Raw genomic sequence first — 19883 nt, 5'->3', positions numbered from 1 at the left:
CGGGATGTAAACAAAAGCAAACGCCCTCTGGTTCCCAGCCTGTCTCCGCCCACCCCACACTGAAGTCCTAGGAGAGGGCCAGTAAGTCTATCCAGGAATGCCCTGGCCTGGACTCCATTTCCCAGAGTCACCCGGTGCTCTAACGTTTTCCTGCTCTGAACGCCTGTGCGTGTGCATGCGGAAGAACGTGCGCATGCGCGTGCCTTTCCAAGTGGCTCGGAGTTGGGAACGGAAGTTCATTTACTGATCAGAGAGGGCCCTGAGGGGCCGCGCTGCTCCTTCTCCCGCATTCACTGGGGAGTCTTGCTCTGCAAGTGCAGTTGCAGGCAGTTCGGGAGCACACGCCCCAGACCTGCCGCCTGCCGCTTCTGTGCCTCTGCATCTGCCACCGTGGGTCCCAAGTTCCAGCGACTCCTGTCCCACACTCCCCGCTTTGCTCCCCGTGTGTCCTGAAGAAAGGGGACCTGCTCCCGAGATTTTCCACGGCAAGTATGGAGAACAGGAGGGGGCATCTATGCCTGTGTGGGAGAGGGGTGGGTGCGATGGCGGGTGGCGGCTCTCAGACCTCGATCACTTGCCTCTCAGTGATCCTGGGAGCTTCTCCAGCAGAGTTAAGGCTGGAACCCAGGTGTTGTGTCTCCCACTGCCGCTTCCCGGTCTCCCAACACTTGGCCGGTCCCACGGGCTGCCTCGCTCAAAGTCTTAAAGTACACTGGATGAGCAATGGCACAAGCAGGGCAGTTGAGAGCACGCAAAGGAAGGAGTCCCATTCCCTATATTTAAATAAGCCCAGTTCTCACTGTGGGTGGGTCAGAGAATGCCTTGTGGCTGGGCCTCTGGCTATATCCCCTGGTAGTTCCAGCTGGGTGGGGCTCGGTGGCCCTCATCTGGAGCCTGAGGCAGTGGAGAGGTGGGGATGGAAGATCAGAGTAGGATCTGGCTCCTGGCCCCCATGCTGGACCCTGTGGACACATCTGACAGCTGGGGCGCTCTGTGTTTGGCTGACTTTCCCAGCAGCACGTGAAGCTTGTGCAGTAGCTTTGTGGATTGATCGCTCCTCCGTGTTTAATTAACAGACTCTTTTTCAATCTGGAGCTTGAGGCCGTGGAAACATAGCTGATTTATTTTCCTGCTTTTCAATTTCTGTCTTCAACCCTTCTTTCTTCTCATGTTATTAGGGATGTCAACTTTTATTACCTGCTGCTAACCCCTTTGCAAAGTGAGTAGTGAACTGAAATTAATGCAAGTCTACCGTGTGAGTTAATAATGAGCTACTTCAATCTGGATTTTCATAGTGGAGAGCTATGAAAACATAAATACAGAAAAGTATCAATTTTTCTTGTCTAGTTCTTTACAGTCACTCAATGCTTCACCGAGCTGATTATCTTACAGTCCATATTGTTTTAATTAAGAGGGCCAGTTACTTTTTTTTTTTTTTAATTTGCAGGCAGAGTTGGACAGTGAGAGAGAGAGAGACAGAGAGGAAGGTCTTCCTTCCATTGGTTCACCCCCCAAATGGCCACTGTGGCTGGTGCACTGTGCTGATCCGAAGCCAGGAACCAGGTGATTCCTCCTGGTCTCCCATGTGGGTGCAGGGGCCCAAGCACTTGGGCCACCCTCCACTGCCCTTCCAGGCCACAGCAGAGAGCTGGACTGGAAGTGGAGCAACCGGGACAGAATCTGGTGCACATATGGGATGCCGGCACTGCAGGCAGAGGATTAACCAAGTGAGCCACGGCACTGGCCCATTACTTTTTTTTTTTAAATTATTTATTTATTTATTTGAAAGGCAGAGTTACAGAGAGGCAAAGACAGAGACAGAGACAGAGAGAGAGAGAGAGAGAGAGAGATCTCCCATCTGCTGGTTCATTCCCCAGATGGTCACAATGGCCAGAACTGCATGGATCTGAAGCCAGAAGCCAGGACCTTCTTCCAGGTCTCCCACACAGGCACAGGGGCCCAAGCACTTGGGCCATCTTCCACTGCTTTCCCAGGCCATAGCAGAGAGCTGGATCAGAAGTGGAGCAGCCAGGTCTTGAACCGGCACCCATATGGTTTTACCCGCTCAGACACAACACCAGCTTCAAGTTACTTTTCTTATTCTGGGTTCTGTGTTTAACCCCATGACATTTTCAACATGGGAGGATATTAGTGGTAGATTTTCAAAATGACTGGTCTGTGGAAGCCTTTGTACAAGGTGTTAATGTGAAGAGGGGTAAGGAAGAAAAGAGAAAATGTGCCCCTCTCCCCCCACAGAGATGCCCACACAGTGCGGTAAAAGATGTGGCTTTGGGCTGGCACTGTAACTCAGTAGGTTAATCCTCTGCCTGTGGTGCCAGCATCCCATATGGGCACCTGTTTGAGTCCCAGCTGCTCCTCTGATCCATCTCTCTGCTATGGCCTGGGAAGGCAGTAGAAGATGACCCAAGTCCTTGGGCCTCTACACCCATGTGGGAGATTCAGAAGAAGCTCCTGGCTCCTGGCTTTAGATCAGTGCAGCTCTTCTGGCCATTTTGGCCAACTGGGGAGTGAACCAGCAGAAGGAAGACCTTTCTCTCTGTCTATCCATCTCACTATCTGTAATTCCACCTCTCAAATAAATAAATAAAACATCTTTTAAAATAAGAGCAATGTGGCCCTGGAAACTAGTGCTATAGACTTTCAGTATAATGAAGTTTTCACTTGATTAACTCAGTGATTCATAGATTCTGTTAGAGTCCTGTTGTCACCAGATTACTAATCTGTGAAACTCATTTAGCATAGTAAAGTTACCTAGGAAGTAAAAATAGAAAGGGAATCCTGGATAGAGGTTGCTAGGGTAACAGCATTCTTCCTCTGAAACCCAGTGTTTTTGACCTTTTCTCCCATGTACTCCCTATCACAGTGCTTGTGAGTGGACAAGCAGTTATGTGTTTCTGCTGAAAAGAGTTGCTTCACACCCAGGAAACAACTGTAAGACACTCTATCAGCAACTATGTTGTGTGTACATTAATATGAACTTGAAAACAGCCAAGAACAGGCTTCCTGGACTACTCAGGCTAACTCACTGTTCTTGGCACATCATCCCCTGCTCTGCTATAAGTTTCCGGCAAGTTCTTTAAAATTTTTAGGAGAGACATGTTTCATATGAGAGACATAATCTGATAGTGTAGCAGTGATGTCTTTAAGAAAAGATGCCATGTGAGGAAGCAGTCTGATGTGTCCACTCATCTTCCCATTAATAACTCTCATTGATGTCTAGCACAGGGTGGCAGAAGCAATCCTCCTTCTGAATTGCATCAAGCCAGGAGGATTCATCTACAGTTTATCTGAGCTTTCCTTGTATGAGGGAATAACCAAAATACTACATTGTATAGGGTTTTTTTTTTTTAATTCATTTTATTTACTTGAAAGGCAGATTTACAGAGAGATGGAGAGACAGAGAGAGGTCTTCCATCCATTGATTCACTCCTCAAATGGCCACAATGACTTGGGCTGGGCCAGGCTAAAACGAGAAGCTAGGAGCTTCTTCTGGTTCTCACACTTGATTTCAGGGGCCCAAACACTTGGGCCATCATCCTTTGCTTTCCCAGGTGAATTAGGGAGCTATATTGGAAATGGAGCAGCCAGGTCTTGAACCAGTGCCCATGTGGGGTGCTGGCACTGCCAGGGTCTGCTTAACCTACTATACCAGTCCCATGTGCATTTTTCAAAGGAGGGGAGGGGTTAAATTTTTTCTAATATGACTCAGAATAAAGATTATAATTTGTAGTAGATGATGATTTTGGTTATATTTTGAGTTTCATTAAATTTCTATATTTTTTAAGTTAATGAGTACTAGTAGTTACCTTATTTTTTTTAAAGATTTATTTATTTTACTTGAAAGTCAGAGCTACAGAGCAGAGAGGCAGAGAGAGATAAGTCTTCATCTGCTGGTTCACTCCCCAACTGGCTACAGTGGTCGCAGCTATGCCAATCCAAAGCCAGGAGCCAGGAGCTTCTTCTGTGTAGTAGTTATGTTATGTTATCCTTGCTTTGGATAAACAAACTCTCTCCCATCCCTCATTTAAAATGCTTTTTAAAATAGGTTTATTTTGAGGGCTGGCACTGTGACATGGCAGGTGAGGCTGCCACCTACAGTGCTGGCATCCCTTATGGGTGCTTGTTTGAGATCCAGCTTCCTGCCATGGCCTGGGAAAGCAGTGGAAGATTGCCCAAGTTTTTGGGTTCTGCACTGCATGGGAGACCTGACAGAAGCTTCTGGCTCCTGGCTTCAGATAGATCCAGCTCTGGCCATTGCAGCCATTTTCAGAGTGAATCAGTGCATGAAAGACCTCTCTCTGTGCCCTGCCTCTCTGTAACTCTGCCTTTTAAATAAATAAATTTTTACATGCTACACCATGGAGCTGGCCCCAAGACCTAACAGGTTTTCTGGGTGCTTATCCTGGGGTTCACTTTGAGCACTAGGCATAGTTATTCTGTGTGACTGAATATTTCATGTTCCTTCTTATGGAAAAGTTTTTCTCATGATCTGAGTAGTTGGCTACATCTGCCCATAGTGGAAACTAAAACTTAATTTGGCATTTGAATACCCAGAGTGCTGATTCCTGTAATCTTCTGAATTTAATCAGAAAATGTGTTTTGAAACATTTGGTTTATGAGTAGGCAGGGCAGTTTTCCTGGATCCCGTGCGAATTGGTGAACTGATGGTGTTTTTCTACCCCACATTATATTCTGAAATTTACTTCATTTTATTTTCTTAAAATAACTATATTTGTAATTTGCTCCCCTCTTCTGAAGTGTTTGTGCTGAAGTGTTTCTGAAGTGTTTGTCCTTCTTATAACCATAGACATAAGTAGCCCTTTTCATTCTCTTTATGATGCTATAAGAGCAATGGGACATTGCAACTCTCTCCCCTGGCAGTACATCTTCCTCAATGTTTCTCTTTGAATTAGTCCCTGGGTTAACTTGGCTGCACAAAAGGCTTATACCTAAACCCAGTGTACCTATTGAATGAAAGTCATCATAAAATCAATATGCCTTGTAAACCTCTCATCTTTTGTTTTGAAATGTGTTGTGAATGTATGCTTTATGTCAGTGTCTGTAAGCCAGAGACTTCCCACTTGAGGCAGAAGGCTGCTGAGGGACAGCACAACTGTAGCTTTGCTCTGTTACTTTACTGTGGCTACTCTCTCACCCTTTCTCTTTATTTTATTAAGATTTAAAAATTTTATTTTAAAGCAGAGTTACAGAGAAAGAGGCAGAGACAGAAGGATGGGGATCTTGCATCTGCTGGTTCACTCAAGAGACTGCAATGAATAATGCTGACTCAGCCTGGAAGTCCAACCCAGTGTTCCACATTGGTGCAAGGACCCAAGTACTTGTGCCATCTGTTTCTGCTTCCCCAGTTGTGTTAGCAGGGAGCTGGATCAGAAGTGGAACAGCTGTGACTCAAACTGGCACTCATGGGGCTGGCATTGTGGCACAATGGGGAAAGCCACCATCTGCAATGCCAGCTTCCCAGATGAGCAGCAGTTCATGTCCCAGTTGCTCCACTTCTAACCTAGCTCCCTGCTGATGACCTGAGAAAAGCAGCAGAGGATGACTCAAGTGTTTGGGCCATTGTAACCCATATGGGAGACCCAGAAGAAATGCCTGGCTCCTGGATTCTGTGTGCTTCAGCCCTGGCCATTGCAGCCATGTCAGATGGAAGATCTTTCTCTTTTTTAGCATTTATTTATTTATTTGCAAGGCAGAGATAGAGAAAGGGAGAGAATGAGAAAGAGATTTTCCATCTGCTGGTCTACTCCCTAGATGGCTGCAATGGCCAAGACTGGGCCAGGCCCAAGCCAGGCACCAAGAGCTTCATTCAGGTCTCCCACTTGGGTGGCAAGGACCCAGGTATTGGACCATCTTCTACTTTTCCAGGGCCACTAGCAGAGAATTGGTTCAGAAGTGGAGCAGCCAGGACATGAACTTGTGCCTATACCAGATGCCAGCACTGCAGGCAGCAGCTTTACCTGCTAATCCACAATGCTATCCCATCTGACTCTCCCTCCTCTCTATAACTCTGACTTTTTTTTAAGATTTATTTTATTTATTTGACAGAGTTACTGATAAATATAGAGACAGATAGAGAGGTCTTTAGTCTGCTGGTTCACTTCCCAAATGGCTGCAATGGCCAGATCTGAGCTGATCTGAAGGCAGAAGCCAGTAGCTTCTTCCAGATCTCCATGTGGACAAATGGCCAAGGACTTAGGCCATACAGTGTCACTTTCCAAAGCACATTAGCAGGCAGCTGGATTGGAAGTGGAGCAGCCAAGACCGGAACCAGGGACCATATGGGATGCAGGGATGCCTCAACCAGCTATGCCACAGCACTGGCCCCCAAAACTCCGACCTTCAAATAAATCAATCTTTTTTAAAGGGTGGACACACATATTGGATCCCAGCATTTTATTTTGTGGTGGCTTAATCCACTGTGCCACAAAGCCAGACCCACCCTTTATCCTTCTGATGACTTGTGTGTCAAGATCTTGGTGATATCTGCTGAACAACTGTTGGTATTGTTAGACTCTTCTGTTTTATTTTGGTTGTCATTTTTTGAGTTTATTTTGGCTGCCACTTTTGGTAGCAAGCTGTGATGTCATCAGTGGCTAAAGCTGCCATGTGTTAGGCTGGCACTGATTCTACCTTTCCATTTCTTCAAGACTAACATGCTACAAAGTAACAACTGGAAATCAAGCTTCCTTTCTTCTCACCTAACAGACCAGCTGGTCTCTGTGTTTCTCATTTTAGCCCAAACCTATATAGCTTCCTAGAGCAGAAGGAAGCTTATTTTTTAAGGCAGAATTCATAGTTGTGGTAGTCCATTCACCTCTGAGAATTAAAGCCATCACTCTGCTTTTTGACTGGTTTTCAGTCTGTGGTGGTGCCCTCTCTCACATGAAGACAGATTCCTCACAGAAGAATACACCTAGGTGGAGAAAACTTTATGGAGTGGGCTTTCCAAAGTGAAATGGAATTCTGGCCTGGACATCCTTGAGATCATGATCAGCAGAGTGGGGAAATTCTTAGCTATGTCCATTCACATCCTTTCCTTTTTGTTCAATGTATTCCTCCCTTACATAGTGCTCCGTGCTCTCCTTCTGTTGCACACACACAAGGCGTGTCTGTGATTGAGGCTGTTTGTGTACCGCTGCAGTATCTGGAGTTGCCTTTGTCTCCATCTCTAACCAGAAACTCAGATGCAGAGTGAGGAGGAGACTGCCAGCCTGCCACACAGGGTTTGGGCCCCTTGCTCCTTTACTTTTCTTCAGTGCAGGAGCAGCCTTAAACAGAGCTGTACTGGGTAGTATTGTTTCTTTTAGATTCGAGTGCTCGGATAGCAAAAGAAATACATATTTTTTTCTTATAGAACGGATTGAGGAGGCACTACATAAAGTCAGCAGCAACTTTCTTGGCTCCTGTTACATGTCAAGATGAGTCAGAATATTCAGGGCCATTTGTTAAATTTTTAAAAAAATTAAAAATATTTATTTGAAAGGCAGAGTTACAAAGAGAGAGAGACATAAATCATTTATCCATTGGTTCACACCCCTATTGGCCACAATAGCTGCAGTTGGACTGGATTAAAGTCAGGAGCCAGTATGTTCCACATTTCCCATTTGGGAGTAGGAGCACAAGCACCATCTTTTGTAGCTTTCCTAGGCACATGAAGGAGCTGGATCAGTAGTAGACAGCTGGGACATAAACTCATGCACAATATGGAATACCAGCATCACAGGCAATGGCTTTCCCACTATGCTCTACTGTCTGTTTTTATTATTACTATTTTTATTTGAAAGGCAGAGTTAGAGAGAAGCAGAGGCGGGGGGTGGGGGGGAGAAAGGCCTTCCATCTTCTGGTTTACTCCCCAGATGACTGCAATGGCTGGAGCTACCCTGAACTGAAGCCAAGAGCTGGGAGCCTCTTCCAGTTATCTCACATGGGTGCAGGGGCCCAAGGACTTGGGTCATCTTCTACTGCTTCCCCAGACCTTAGAAGAGAGCTGGATCAGAAATGGAGCAGCCGAGACTCAAACCAGTGCCCACATGGGATGCCAGCAGTGCAGGCAGCAGCTTTCCCTGCTGGGACACAGTACCAGCCCCTCTATCGTCTCCTTTATGGAAACATATATTTAAGGGACATTAGAAGGCCATTCAGGCCCTCCCTACAAAACATTTTGAAATAATGATTGCCAGTCCACAAGACTGCTTCCAAAGGGAGAGAGCTGCAGGAACAGAGAGGGCAGTGATATTGAAAGGGTATGAGGAACAAGGGAAGGTAAGAAGGCCAGAAGAAATCTTGAAAAGTATTCCAAAGGATAAAGTAATAGGACACAGGTCATTTGTGCAGATTTCTATTATAGGGTGTTCCTTTTTTTTTTTTAATTAGAGATAATTTCTAACATAATTTGTGATATACTTGACTCACTTTTCAGTTTTCTTCTTACAGATAAGATGTGCTTATAAGATATAGAGGGGCTGGTACTGTAGTTTAATCCTCTGCCTGTGGCACTGGCATCCCATATGGGCACTGGTTCTAGTCCCAGCTGCTCCTTTTCTGATCCAGCTCTCAGCTATGACTATGACCTGAAAAAACCGTAGATGGTTCAAGTGCTTAGGCCCCTATACCCAAGTAGGGGACAGAGAAGAAGCTCCTGGCTCCTGGCTTCAGATCAGTGTAACTCTATCTGTTATAGCCATTTGGGGAGTGAACCAGCAGATAGAAGACTTTTATCTCTGTCTCTTCCCCTCACTGTCTAATTCAACCTCTCAAATAATTAAAATCTTATAAGATGTAGAGAAGTACTGGAATTAAATGCAATAGTACACTCCTAAATATGCAGTTAGCATTAAATTTTTGTTGAGAAAGGGATGAGCTTGGCTTTATGTGTGTCTTGCTTAGAGCAGAATTTTTTTAAAAAAACTTTTACTTAATGAATATAAATTTCCAGTGTACAGCTTATGGATTACAATGGCTTCCCCCTCCCATAGCTTCCCTCCCACCTGCAACCCTCCCCTCTCCCGCTCCCTCTCCCCTTCCATTTGCATCAAGATTCATTTTCAATTCTCCTTATATACAGAAGATCAATTTAGTATAAAGATTTCAACAGTTTGCACCCACATAGAAACACAAAGTGAAACATACTGTTTGAGTACTAGTTATAGCATTAAATCCCAATGTACAGCACATTAAGGACAGAGATCCCACATGAGGAGCAAGTGCACAGTGGCTCCTGTTGTTGACCCAACAAATTGACACTCTAGTTTATGGCGCCATTAACCACCCTAGGCTGTTGTCATGAGTTGCCAAGGTTATGGAAGCCTTCCAAGTTTGCCGACTCTGATCATATTGAGACAAGGTCATAAAAGACAGAGTGAGGATAGTAACCAATGATCCTAAGAGTGGCATTTACCAGGTTTGAACAATTATACAGCATTAAGTGGGGAAGAGGACCATCAGTACACACAGGTTGGGAGTAGAGCCATTGGTGGTAGAGTAGAGGTTATGATTACAAAGGAATGAGGCCCAAGTACGCTACATAGGGTCTAGAACAAAGGACAGAGTCATTATTAGAAGAGCTAAGAAAGGTGCTGTCTAAGCTACAATTAAGTTTTCTGATTGAGAGGGAAATAGAACCTGATAGAAGGGGCTTGATAATAATCTGGTGGGCTTTAGGCCTTGTAAGTTAAGAGGCCCAGACCCATCTATCTCTTCACATGGGGTATATCCTAAGGGAGGTGTGAACCTCCTAGGGGAAGGCACTCTGTTGACTTTCATTACTTGGCTGGCCTGGGAGGAGAGCTGGCCAGGTAAAGGCAGGGGGCATCTCTAACAAGAAATTTACAGTTCTGCCTGCAATGTTGCTGACCCTACTTGACCATACCCTCAGCTGCAGTGGTCACTTTGGAAGTTGGGCTGAGTGAAGGGCTTTTCAGCTTAGAGCCAATAAGATCTGTGGCTCTGACCTGGGCATCCTTCGACTCCAGGGCAGGTCCATTTCCAGTGATCCAACTCTTGGCAGAGCTGCCAGGGCTCTTCACAAGCTGACTTCTGCTGAAGCCCAGGCTTACCACATTGAAAGCCACTGCAGTGGACTGGCCTGTTGGGTCTCCTTGAGGGCAGATCACTGTACAGATCAGCCATTCATAGGCCTGCCACCCATTGCTTCTGATGCCGAGCTTTCTTTTCCTCCTGGTTTTTGTTAAAGCAGACCAGAGGATGCAAGTCAAGGGAGTGCCCAAGTCCCATCTCTAATCTTCGGAGGCCTGAACTACAAGTCTATAGTCACAGACATGTTCTGTAGTAGTTTTTCTAAGGTAGACAATGCCCATGAGGAAAATTATATTCTCGCTTTAAAACTTTCTTTCCCTTTGGTCTGAAAGGGAGGTTTTTTCTACTTACTGTATACTTCGCTGATTGCGAAGTGAATCTAGCTATGAGATTATTATTTAAGTTCTTCTTTTGGCTATGCTATTACAGAAAAATGTTAGCCATCTCTTTTATAAGGTCTAAAGATTAAATTGTGCATCCTACAGATTCCTTCATAATAGAATTAGTTTCCTACCTTGAAGAGAATAGAGAAATGAAAGAACAAGTTGGGCTTAGAATAGAGAAATGAGGGAGCAAGTCCTAGATCGCTTGCTGACAATAGCAATATCACATGAATACTTAGCAAACAGTTTCAACCATTAGATAACAACTTAAGAAAACATTTACCAGAAGGTCCAATGCCTTCTATAAATTTTAAGAATCATGTATTTGAAAACACCTCTTAAATATCTAACATGGTGTAGTTTGTTTAACCAATAAACTTAAGCACAACCATATAAAATGTTTTTAGTTTCTTTCTACCAACAAGTTTAAAACATTTGATACACAGATTCAGGTCACACAAATTAAAATGTATCTTTGATTGATTTTAGCAGCTTAAATTTATGGACAACCTTATCCATAAGCCATTTAAAATAAAACTCTTAATAAAATTTCCCCATGTGGACATACAATATGTACACACATATAACATAGCATAATAGACCAATATAGCAATTTTAATAATAGCTTTTAAAATCGTTAACTCTTTTTGTAGATTGCCAATTGATTTGAATTGCTTTTTGTTTCTGGTAACCTCAGTTGACCATACTTTCTCTCAGTTGGTACTGTTAATATATTATTGGCTTCATCTGTTTACAGAGCCATCCCAAAGTACTGAATACAATAGAAGTGGCTGGAAAAAGTCCATAGGAACCTATAGGAGGACAGCTAAACACAGAACCAACAATGCTTTAGTTTGATGAGCAGCAAATCATATATAACTGTGGATGACAAAAGACTTTAAGTCGCCATGTTTAAAATTATAAACTCATCAACCAACAAGAGGCACTTGCTTACTTCACAGTATTTTTGAAAGCACCTGGAGGATTTTACAAGTATTTAACCCTTTAGGCCTCTGGGGCTTTCTCATTAAGATAACTATCATGTCTAGTGACACAAGATCATTAGACTTTTTAATTCTCAAACATTTGTATTAATAGCATTTTCCATTATAGAAACTTAAAGTTTGGTACCACATCACATCTTGACAGTACTTCTAGTATAATCCAAATAGCCTGATTAGTTGGTATCTCTATAAGATGAGAGACATAGGTTCTTCGATTTTTTCAGTTCGGCCCAAGCTGGAAAAAGCAAAGTCCAAGACTTACTGGAAATTTTAGAGTCCAGATTGTTTGAAACTTTGATTTTTTGAATGCCTGTCAAGAATGCCAAGAAGGCTCAAAATCCAAAATATCTGGTTGAAATAAGATTCCTTAAAATCATGACATAACATAGACCAAATTTGATCATTGGTACAAGGTGATTATTCAAATCTTTGAAAATAAGCATATATTTAAATAACCCTTAGCTCTTAATAAAAATTCAGCTGTTTTTGAACAATTAGAATTTAACAGGCATCAAGAGAACATAATAGATTACTTTAACACATTGATTTAACAGAGCATCAGAGTTTAATTCTATGTCAAAGAGAAATTGAGCTTCCTGTGATCTTTTGCTGTGAGGTTTCCTTCCTTTACCTTCTCTCATATTGGTGACTGTGTTTCTGTGTGTAACACATCTTTAAGCATCTTTTGCAGGGCAGGACGAGTGGCAACAAATTCTTTCAGTTTCTGTTTGCTATGAAAAGTCTTAATGTCACCTTCATTCACAAATGAGAGCTTTGCAGGATATAATATTCTGGGCTGGCAGTTTTTCTCTCTTAGTACCTGGGCTATGTCTTGCCGTTCCCTTCTAGCTTGTAGGGTTTCTGATGAGAAGTCTGCTGTGAGTCTAATTGGAGATCCTCTGAGAGTAATCTGACGTTTCTCTCTTGTACATTTTAGGATCTTTTCTTTATGTTTCACTGTGGTGAGTTTGATTACAACATGTCGTGGTGAGGATCTCTTTTGGTCATGTTTATTAGGGGTTCTATAAGCTCCCTGTACTAAGGTGCCTCTGTCCTTCTCCAAACCTGGGAAATTTTCTGCTAGTATCTCACTGAAAATACCTTCTAATCCTTTCTCCCTCTCCATGCCTTCAGGAACTCCTAGAACCCGAATGTTGGTTTTTTTAATAGTATCCTGTAGATTCCCGACAATATTTTTTAGATTTCTAATTTCCTCTTCTTTCCTTTGGTTTGCCTGTTTCCTTTCCTGTTCTCTGTCTTCTAAATCCGATATTCTCTCTTCTGCTTCGCCCATTCTGTTTTTAAGGCTCTCTAATGTGTTTGTCATTTGATCTATTGAATTCTTCATTTCATTATGATTTCTCATCACTATCACAGTTTCTTGTTCTACTAGTTGTTTCATTTCATTTTGATTCCTCCTTAATATTTCATTTTCCCGAGAGAGATTTTCTATCTTGTCCATTAAGGATTTCTGTAGTTCAAGAATTTGTTTTTGAGAACTTCTTAATGTTCTTATCAATTTTTTGAGATGTGCTTCTTGCATTGCTTCTATCTCATCATCTTCATAATCTTGAATTGGGGTGTTTTTTCATTTGGGGGCATCATAGTGTCTTCCTTGTTCTTCTTACCTCAGTTTTTGCATTTGTTGTTTGGCATGTTGGAGATATTTGGTTTCTTCACTGTGGTGTTTTTTCTTGTTACACTATGGCTCTATATTAAGTAGACTGTCTGCTTTCGGTGGAGACTTAGAGGCTTGAGATGAGTGTGGCCTGAGAGCTCTGTTTGGTTCCTCAGGGTTGAGGGTGTGTCAAAGATGACACTCCCAGGTTAGGTGTGGTAAATCTCTTTCTTTCTTTGTTTTTTTGATTCAAAAGGGAAGTAATTCCGCATAGCTGAATGTAATTGGAGGTAGTTAGCAGGCACATGATATACCCACAGGAGCCAGGGATTGGAAACTCTTTCCCAAGGACCACACAGGGAATCTCTGCTGCCCTCAGTGTGGGCTCCAATTCTCCTGCAGTCTCCCACTGGGTTGCCAAGTTAGATGCTAATCTCCTGTTATTTCACCCCTCCCCCCAGAGTCAGGTTTTTCTGCTAGGCTTAGGGCCGGTGCAGACCTGAGGTCGCCCTGCTTATGACGTATGTCAAAATGACGCCTGCTCTTTGTCTTGCTAGCCCTTGAGGGGTGAGCAGAGAGAGAGAAACTCGTGTCCGTATCGGTCACTTTTTTTTTTTTTCCTCTCTCTCTTCTAGTTAGCCTGGTGAACTTTTCCCCACGGAGTTTCAAGCCTCATTCCCTCTAGTCTCCTCTTTCCGCTTGCCCACTGGTGTCTCCAGCTATGGAGGTTCGGCTCACCTCGCGTTCCAGTGCTGGTGTGTTGAGTCTGCCGCTGGTGTCCCGAACTTGGGCTCCCACGCTCTCCACGCAGGTCCACCGTGAATCACTAGTTCCAGAAGAGTTTCCTCAGCTGTTTTTTCCCCTACTCTTCCTTGACCCTGCAGTATCTCCACTTTTATTAACCTGTCTCTTCCCCGGACTAATAGTGTGCTCCCTTCCTATTCCGCCATCTTGCCGCTCCTTAGAACAGAATTTTTATGACTGAATTTGAGATAATTAAAAATCAGTTTCATAATTGAAACATTGACCATTTTTACTACTGCAGCCTCCCCCTCACTCTGTATCCCTATGCAGATAGTCCACATGAAGGTACAACAGAAAAAGTAGCCTGCATATCTGGAGTAATGCAAATATGCCCTTTGCTTAAACAAGGGGATTGATCGACTGGAGTTCTTTGTGATTCAGTTTGCATTTTTCTGTAGAGTGAAATATAGTGATTTGGGTAAAATATCTCATCTTCTAGTAGATGATTCCAATTGGCTTTCTTATCCATCTACTTCACATCACAGGTGATTCCCAAGACAGGTATTGGGCTCTATCAAATAAAAAAAACAAAGTAGCCTCTTCAGAGTTGATGTATTTCTCCTGGAAAATTGGAGAAATGTTTTGTAAGAAGCAGTTCATGGAGGATGTGTACTCCCCTAGTAATGAGACTGAAGTGATTCCCTTTAATTGCCCCTCCCTGAGCTAGTTCTTGAGGCTCATTGATCAGGACAAGAATGCTAATATTTATAGGCCAATTATGAATTATGCATGTTTGTCTTACACATGAGATGTCTGCAGATCTGTTTCTCAAGGCCTTTAAGATAAAATAAGAAAATTTTGTAACAAAAGAGAAGGTTGGCATTGCCTGTTGCCTTGGTCTAGGATCTGTGCATTTATTACCCACTTAGTACTCTGACTCCTATTGTGCGCATCTCCTGATGGTTCTTTTTTGGCCATTCCTGTGTCCAGATTCCTTAATGGGTGACAATCTTTGTCCAGACTTCCAGTGTGATAACTCAGCCCAAATTGGAGTTGACTAGTTTGTGTACCCACTTTAGGATTAAGGTGGTCCAAAACTGCCAGTGCCCAATGACTGGGCTGCCTTTATGCTCACTCAAGAGGTAAGACTCTGGGCACAGGTCTCAAGTGGTTTGTTTGGTCCTCTTCCCTTTATCTCCCTGGTGACCAGGCTGATTCTCAGGTAGGCAGGGAACTTGTTGGCTCACAGAAGTCTCCAGATTTCTGTTTTGCATTCATCTGCAAAATATTTGAAAGTTTCCTCTTGGATCACCAAAGTCCTGAGTAGGGAGTTTTATTTTGTATTGAGCTGTGTCTTTATAAAGACAGGTGTCACTGAAGACTGTGTGTCCTCAGAATTAACTGAACTCACCCAGGGCTGCATGGAGTTCCAGGATCCTTGCTTCAGGCTGAACATTGCCTGCTGTTGTGAGCATTTGGGTGTGTACCAGAAAATGGAAGAAATCTCTCCCCCCTCCATCTCCCCCTGTCTTTCAAATAAAATGAAAAACAGATAAAAATTGGGAAAAAATGTGTTTTTCCTTGTGTCCTAAGGAAAAAGTAATTACTGTTGCTACAGGTAGAACTCATTTGTACACTTCACAAATACTCATCAATCTCAGGTTAAAGGTTTGTTGATCACTGCTGGCTGGGCTGCCTACTCAGCTCCCATTCTGTAATGCATCCCCTTCCATCATCTGCAGTTCACTTTGGGTGCTCATAAAACACCAAACTGCCTGCTGACTTTGCAGCCCTGTGTTCTTTATGCATAGCTTGGCCATCGTCTCACTTTCTTTAGCAGCATGCTAATTTTTATGAGTACTTCACAGGCAAAGAATAATGAATTCATTGATTTTCTCTGAGCTTTTGCCCTAAGTGGTTTATTTTCTGAAATTGATTTTGGGTGATTGCTGGATTAGAAGTTGGGGTGCAGAATTTGATATTAGATAAATAGGGCTGTCACTGCCACTTGCACTGTGCCCCACCCTGCAACCTATGCCTGCCTTTGGATTCTGTTTTTATAGAGTGTTGGAATGAGGCAGTAGTGATTCAAAAAAGGAATAAATTTTCAATTGTTAAACATTTTTATTTTTATTAATACAAAGAGAACAGATTGCATAAGAATGTAATTCCAGAAGAACATAACCATACTTCTCTATTTCCTCCTCCTTTCTTCCTTTCTCTTTTTAAGGATTTAATAAGCTGGCTTTTTTCCCTAACCTAGTCTTTACCCCTTCATCTCCAGCCTTCCTGTCCATTTGTTCCTACTTTACAATCTGCTACTTTAAGCTTTTTCCCCCTTCTTTCATGCATGTTTTTGCCTACTCCTACCCCAATTCCAAAGAAGGAAAAATGAATAAAAATCATGATATTGATTCAATGACAGGAATCCTATCCAGAAATACAGAAAAAAGTTACCTCCTTTTTCTTTTTATTAACAATTTATTATTGATTTACCTTTCTGGAAGAGGCAGCTGGAAGTTCCCCGAGGTCTGTCCTTAGGATGTGAGGAGAGCCAGAGATATTGGATAGACTCTTTACAGTCTGTTTTACTGTGAGAGATGTTGTTCCACTTGCCTGTGGCAGAAAAAAATGAAATTTCAATGATTTTTTTCTGCATTACTAATTTTTATGATGAGTCTTTTCTTTATCAATGGATAGAGACCTGTCAAATTTGTCATGAGCAAAAAATTTCACAGACACAACTGCTTCCAGAGGAGACGCATGCCTCTCCATTCCCATGTGGCCTTCCCCTGAGATCTCCAGGTGGCTTCTCTTGGTCTCCTGAAAGCAAAGAGAAGATTCCAACCACAGAAAAAGTTCACTACGACTGTGGTGTTGTTTCTTGGAAATTCCTGTCCAAAAAGTAATCATTTAAGAACACCAGGGGCATTTTATTAGTTTCACAGGACTCTCTTCTTCCTGGCTCAGTGGAGAGGAAAAATAACCAAAGTTGAAGTATGATTCTAGGCAAAGCACAATAATTTTTCCACATAATGAAAATCCTCAATTTTTTCTGCACATTGTTAGTCTTACATGGGTTAGAAAGAAAAATACCATTTAATGTCTTAGAACTCTCTAGTGTTAAAAAGTGCAAGAATTAAAAATTGCTATTTTATGCTCTTATAAAGCTCCAAAAGCATTAACATTGTGCATTTCTCAGTGATTGGAAAATTCTAAATTTGAAATCAATTAATTGGCTTTGCAGAGTAGGAAGAAAATAATTGGTTTATTAATTATTTATAAAGAGAGACTATGAAAGAAGCTAGTCTTTGGTACCAATTGTCTATGATAAGCTTTAGTGTTTATGAAACCATGACTCATTTTATTTTATTTTATTTTATGTCCACTTGAAGTTGCAAAAGAAAACATACAATAGTGGTTGCAATTCACTTTAACAGACTTTTTGAAAGATTTTATTTATTTATTTGAGAGGCAAAGTTTCTGACAGTGAGAGGTAGAGACAGAGAAAGGTCTTCCATCCATTGGTTCACTCCCCAAATGGCTGAAGAGCCAGAGCTGCTCTATCCAAAGCCAGGAGCCAGGTGCTTCTTCCCAGTCTCCCATGGGTGCAGAGGTTCAAGCACTTGGGCCATCTTCTACTGCTTTCCCAGGCCATAGCAGAGAGCTGGATTGAAAGAGGAGCAGCTGGAACTAGAACTGGTGCCCATATGGGATGCCAGTGCTGGAGGTGGAGGATTAACCTACTGCACCATGGCGCCGGCCCCACAATTCTCTTGAGAACAGAGACATTTATTCCTGAGTCTTTTACTCTTCATATATTTATGAGATGATGTCTGATTTCTTTTGGAGTTCTCTTTTGTTCTTTGATTATTTTCTATGACTAGTTTCTTAAAAGGACTTGTATTGTTAACATCTACAGTTAGGCCAATGAAGTCCTGACAGGGCACTTGTCTCTAGAATTAGAGGAGTGCTCATCATTCTCATACTGTGTTCTGTTGCTGTTCAGCCTGTGACAGTGAGACATGTAAATAAGAAACCAGAAACTCAGCATGTGGTTACCCCACAAGGAATCTTACCTTGTCTGCATCTGAATAATTTTGATAGCCAGGTGTTTTTAAGTTGCTAAATATTCTCCTAATTTGTATTTATTTAAAGACTATTAACTTAGTACCACAATTTTTATTACCATAAGTTGATTGCAGGTAAGGAATTTACAAATTCATACCTTGACTAGAAGTTTTACTTTGTAACAATCACGGACTAGCAGAAGTCATAAACCATTAACCTTCATTTTTCTAAAATAAGAGGTTGTAATTAATATGAGTAATATCAAGAATATAATTTTTGAGATGGCGCCATGCTCAATAGGCTAATCCTCTGCCTGCAGCACCGGCACACAGGGTTATAGTCCCAGTCAGGGCACTGAATTCTGTCCCAGTTGCTCCTCTTTCAGTCCAGCTCTCTGCTGTGGCCCAGGAGTGCAGTGGAGGATGGCCCAGGTTCTTGGGCCCTGCACCCACATGGGAGACTGGGAGGGGGCACCTGGCAGCATGGTGCGCCAAACGTAGCATGCCAGCTGCAGTGGCCATTGTGGGGGTGAACCAACAGAAAAGGAAGACCTTTCTCTCTGTCTCTCTCTCTCTCACTGTCCACTCTGCCTGTCAAAAAAAAAAAAAAAGAGAGAATATATTTTTTAAGATTTTATTTATTTATTTGAGAGGTAGAATTACAGACAGAGAGGGAGAGACAGCGAGAAAGGTCTTCCTTCCATTGGTTCACTCTCCAGATGGCTGCAATGGCCAGAGCTGCACCCATCTAAAGCCAGGAGCCAACTGCTTCTTCCTGGTCTCCCATGAAGGTGCAGGGGCCCAAGCACTTGGGCCATCTTCCACTGCTGTTCTAGGCCATAGCAGAGAACTGGACTGGAAGAGGGGCAGCCAGGACTAGAACCGGCACCCATACGGGATGCCGGCACCACAGGCAGAGGATTAACCTCTGCACGGCAGCACCAGCCCCAAGTACATGAAGAATTTAGAACAGAAAATCTACCAACCTCATGGAGTTTATCTCCTTTTCAAAACTTTTTAAAACCTTTAGCATGCAAAATGCTAATTTAAGGTGCTGTAATTAAATTCACACAAACAAAAGAAGTTTTAGTATGTTTTACTTCATCATTTAAGTTAGATACTGTTAGGAAATTCTAAATTATTTTGTGGATAAATTGTAATTTCATTTCATAGGTGTATTTGAGTGGAAACACAAGCTTTTATAATCAATTATTTATGTTTAAAACATATGCTTATGTATGTTTTAAGTTAAAATAACAGCATTTTATGAAGTTTAGATACATCTTGTTCAATACAAGCCTTTTTTTTTTTAAGTTTTCTTTAAAAAGAATCTTTGTATTTATTTTTTTAACACAGCAAATTCAGAAAAAAGCATTTGGGAAACCAACATTATTAATATTAACTCTGAAAGCATTTCTACCCCTTTACTGAATGATTTTTCCTTCTGTCAACTTTAAACTGTAATGAATAAAAATTGTGTTTTGAACATAAGTTTTTCATGCTAATCTAACACTTTAGGACATTTGTATTTGTTTTATAAGTCTTAAGGAAAACAATAAGGTAATCTCTCATCTAGACAATTCTGGAATCTTTTATTAGATTTAGAATTTTACAGCAAAGTAATATGATCTCTTTGTCCAAATATTATGGCTTTTAAAAAATTTCTCTTCATGTATGTAAATTAATAAAGCTTATTTCCAATATATATTTTCTGTGTTTTCATTTGCTGAAGCAGGGTTCAAAGGGTGTTTTTAGGATCTTGCCAACATCAGTCCTATGTACCCATAAATTATTGGAGCCATTTAATGGATAATAAAAACTGTTGAGGCTACTGATGAATGCTTCAAAAGGAATCTGATACACACAGATTTTATTGTCATATTGAATTCAACTGAGGTCTTTCTTGAAACTGTACTCTTGATAGACTGAAGACAGAGTAATGGAGTTAATTCTTTATGCCAAAGATACGCGGATCTGTTGTACAAAG

General features: G+C 42.0%; 1 protein-coding gene across 1 annotated transcript in view; it reads left to right on the top strand.

Moving 5' to 3' along the window:
• The first annotated feature begins 219 nt into the window (after positions 1-219).
• The window catches only part of LOC133755344 (zinc finger protein 271-like), a 45837-nt gene continuing 26173 nt past the window's right edge, over positions 220-19883 (top strand). Inside the window, exon 1 of the mRNA XM_062185477.1 lies at positions 220-485. The gene's annotated coding sequence lies outside the window, so the exon portion shown is untranslated. The remainder of the gene's footprint in view (positions 486-19883) is intronic.

This window comes from Lepus europaeus, unplaced genomic scaffold (assembly GCF_033115175.1).
Source record: "Lepus europaeus isolate LE1 unplaced genomic scaffold, mLepTim1.pri SCAFFOLD_3_1, whole genome shotgun sequence".
Classification (NCBI taxonomy): domain Eukaryota; kingdom Metazoa; phylum Chordata; class Mammalia; order Lagomorpha; family Leporidae; genus Lepus; species Lepus europaeus.
This window is presented reverse-complemented; position numbering and strand designations above follow the sequence as displayed.